Consider the following 4,395-nt stretch of genomic DNA (forward strand, 5'->3'; position numbering starts at 1 on the left):
GGCGGTGCCTGTGGCTCAAAGGAGTAGGGTGCCGGCCCCATATACCGGATGTGGTGGGTTCGAACCTGGCCCCAGCCAAAAAAACTGCAAAAAATTAAAAAAACACCAATCTTACAAAAGACTCTTCTGAAAAATAAAAAAGAGAACACTTCCTAGCTCTTTTGTGAGATTAATTAACTTTGATTTCAAAACCTGATCAGAATATTAAGAGAAGGGAAAATTATAGAGCAATCTCTGCCATAAATGTAAATTTAAAAACTCTCAATAAAATATAAGTAAAATGGGCGGTGCCTGTGGCTCAAGGAGTAGGGCGCCGGTCCCATATGCCAGAGGTGGCGGGTTCAAACCCAGCCCCGGCCAAAAAAAAGTATATATATAAGTAAAATGGATATACCAATATATAAACATATATTACAGTAAACAGAGGTTTACTCCAATTATCCAAGAATGATTTACATGTGAAAATCAATCAGCCTGTTCACTACATTAATAGAAAAAGAGAACAGCGTACGACCGTTTCAGTGGATGCACAAAAAGCATTTGACTCCTGAAAATCATGCGTAGGAGTAATGCACGTTCCCTCTGCTCTCACTTCCCTGGTCAAAATGAGTTACCTTGCCAAGTCTAGCACCAGTGGGGTAGGGAACTCTGACCTTCTTCTGAAGAGGGCCCCAACCTGTCGAACGTTATGACATCTGCCACAACATCTCATGCTCTAAAGTGGGACAAAAATTCAACCACCACTCATGATTTTAAGAAAGCTCTCTCAGCAAATTAGGAATAGAAAGAAATATCTTACATCTGATAAAGATTATTTACATAATAAAAGCATTTATAAAACATACTCAGGAGGGAAATGTAACAAAGTCACCCTGCAGTGGAATGAGGTAAGTTAACCATTTTCACTTCTAATCCATGTTGTGCTGGAGGCCTGTCAGAGCAATGAGGCAAGGCCAGCCCAACAAGTCTGAAGAACAATAAACCTCTAACATGACAGCAATGTGACGGGGTGCAAATTAGACCATCAGACCAATGGAACAGAAGAGAATCCAGAAACAGACAACGTATAATCCCCTACTTAGAGCACAGGAAGGGAGCAAGGTGGAAAGGAGAGGACTTTTAGGAGGTGGGAGGAGGACCAGCCCAGGAGAGATGCAGGATTGTTCTAATGCTGGGTTGGATCCTGTCTTTGTGCAAAATGTTTTGATGTTTTATTCATCATAAAATGACTTTTGCAGTTTCTGGCCGGAGCTGGGTTTGAACCCGCTACCTCTGGCATATGGGGCCGGCGCCCTATTCCTTTGAGCCACAGGCACCGCCCATAAAATGATTTTTTATGAATTTTGATTTTTAAAATGTTGTTTCTTTTGATATGCAAAGTGTTTTTTGGTGCCCCATTTAATTTTGCACTTGATAGTAGCGCCTCACTCTTGTCACCCTCGTGGGCCCTGATATATTCATCATCTTAATTGTAGTGACGGTATCCAGAGGTTAACACATGTGGTGTGTTAAATGCATCATATCATACATGTTAAACATGTACAGGGTAGTGCCTATCGATTATAGCTCATTATGGCTATTTTCTTTCTTTCTTTTTTTTTTTTTTGCAGTTTTGGCCGGGGCTGGGTTTGAACCCTCCACCTCCGGCATATGGGCCGGTGCCCTACTCCGTTGAGCCACAGGCATTGACCTCACTACAGCTATTTTCAAAAAAGTAAACCTATAAGAAAAACAGACCACAGGCTTGGTGGACGGGTCTTCTCTGTTCAAGGTGTGGCCTCTGCGCCTCACCAACAGAGGCCAGGACAATTCCCCAGCGCAAAGCCCCTACCATGGGGACCTGAGACTCGGGTGGCATGCTTACCTTCTCCCCTGCTCCTTTCTTAGCTCCCCTGGGGTGGATGGGAGATGCAGAAGCTGCGGCTGCACCCTCCTCCTCACCGCAGGCCCGAAGGCTGGGACCTCCGCTGGCTAGCTGTGCAGATTGGTGCCCAATTGCCCATTTCTCCTGGTGGACAAGGACTAGACCATGATCTGTCCTCAGGGGACGCTGGCCTTCTAGCCCACTAACAGGTCAGGGTTAGTTCCACCACACCTTGGAGATCAGCCTTAGTGAGAGCAAGATCTCTTCTCTAAAAACTAGAAAAAACTAGCAGGGTGTCGTGGCCGGCTCCTGTAGTCCCAGCCACTTGGAAGGCTGAAACAGAAGGATCACTTGACCTCAAGAGTTTGAGGTTGCTGTGAGCTAGGCTGAAGCACCAGCACTCTAGCCTGGGTGACAGAGTGAAACTCTGTCTTTAAAACAAACAAACTCCAGTGTGTGCCAAACATTCTGGCTGGTGCACTTTGAATTTTCCCTCCAGGAAACCAAGGTGAGACCTGAGGTCCTGACAATTCCTAGACACGGAGCAAGGTCACCCCAGAAGCAGCTATCACGGCAGGGAAGGGAACTGGGAGCTAAGGACTCCTCCAGTTACAGGGACATCTCCAGACAACACTGTCCTTCGTTATCTTTGGGGAATGAGGTCAAGAATGATTCCTTACATTTTTATTATGGGTCTGCACAGTGGCTCATATCTGTAGCCCAACACTTTGGAAGACCCTATAGAGACGATCGCTTGAGGGAGATCCTCTCCCTATAGAGAGGATCACTTGAGGGAGATCCTCTCCCTATAGAGAGGATCACTTGAGGAGTTTGAGGTCACAAGAGCACTAAGATGACACCACTGCCCTCCAGCTTGGGCAACAGAGGAAGACCCTACCTGTCTTTAAAAAAAAATAATGATTGTGAGATGTTTTTTTTTTTTTTTTTTTTTTTGGCCGGGGCTGGGTTTGAACCCGCCATCTCCGGCATATGAGACCGGCGCCCTACTCCTTGAGCCACAGGCACCACCTGACTGTGAGATGTTTTAAACTTATAGAAAGTATGCCACCACCCATGTATCCATTCCCCACCTTAGAAAATGAAAATGACTACAATTGAAGGGTCCTGTATTCCTCCCCCCTTGCAGCCTTCCTTCCGTCCATTGTTTTCCTCTGCCATCCCCCACCAACTCCCCTCGCAGCCCTTCTCCCGGGAAGGTTCCAGGCAGAAGATGGAGTCCCAGTTCTGCCCCATACGCAGCCCATGTTTAAAGAGTTCGTGGTTGGTCTCTGCTTGGTGATTGTGTTTCCTGTCCTCACCAGGACTGAGGGCGGTCAGCGCTTCTCCGTGTGTGTGTGTGTGTGTGTGTGTGTGTGTGTGTGTGTTTTCTTCCTTTTACAAAAACAAGTCTGCATTCAGACTTCCTCTCTGCACTCTCTGCAAACTGTCAGCCCTCTGAGGATTCTGTATGATTCTGTGCAGGCCGTCCCTCATTCAGCAATAAGTTAGTGAGGGCACAACATGTTTTCAAGGAAAAATAGGATGGCTTATCATTTTACCCTGATCGTATAAATGGAATAACTGTGGGAGTGCACATAATTTGCTGGGTTTTCTGAGGTTATTAAAACCCAGGGTGATGATAGCAGTCATTTCCACTATAACCAACTTAGTAGGAGGGTTTACAGTCTGAAGACTGCAGGTTTACAGTCTGAACTAGTAGCTAGGTGGAATACTTATTTTGGAAGTTGCAAAGCTGTGCAAATGTCTTGAAAATGCCTTCTCTCCATCTCTGTTTCACACCATGGAAAATCAGGGAGAAAATACATACCCATTTTGTATACTTTGCATTCATGAAACAATTGCATTTTTTGACAAATAATACTAAAATCCACTAAATAGTCATTAAAAGTCTTAGTGAAGATAGGATTCTTAAATTCTTAAGAATTACTGGGCGGCGCCTGTGGCTCAGTCAGTAAGGCACCGGCCCCATATGCCAAGGGTGGTGGGTTCAAACCCAGCCCCGGCCAAACTGCAACCAAAAAATAGCCGGGCGTTGTGGCGGGTGCCTGTAGTCCCAGCTACTCGGGAGGCTGAGGCAAGAGAATCGCTTAAGCCCAGGAGTTGCAGGTTGCTGTGAGCTGTGTGAGGCCACCGCACTCTACCGAGGGCCATAAAGTGAGACTCTGTCTCTACAAAAAAAAAAAAAAAAGAATTACTGCTAATTTCTAGCCTGACGTTATTTGAAAATCTTGCTTCTTTATCAGCGCTGTCACCACACTTCTGGTGTCAGGTTTTCCTATTTTTCAGCTCAAAATGTTTAGAGTGATACGGCTTGTGTAAGAAAGATGGAATATTTTTTAAATTTTATTATTGATTTTCATTTTATTTTATTCTATCTCACTGTAACATTTACATTTAATCCAAGATTTTATTTCTTATTTATAGTGTTTTTCAAGTAGAAAGACATAAGATTCAGAGTTTTGAAGATGAAATTCTTTTTTTTTTTTTTTTATTGTTTTATTGTTGGGGAG

The sequence above is a fragment of the Nycticebus coucang genome, chromosome 18 (assembly GCF_027406575.1).
Source record: "Nycticebus coucang isolate mNycCou1 chromosome 18, mNycCou1.pri, whole genome shotgun sequence".
Taxonomy (NCBI): Eukaryota; Metazoa; Chordata; class Mammalia; order Primates; family Lorisidae; genus Nycticebus; species Nycticebus coucang.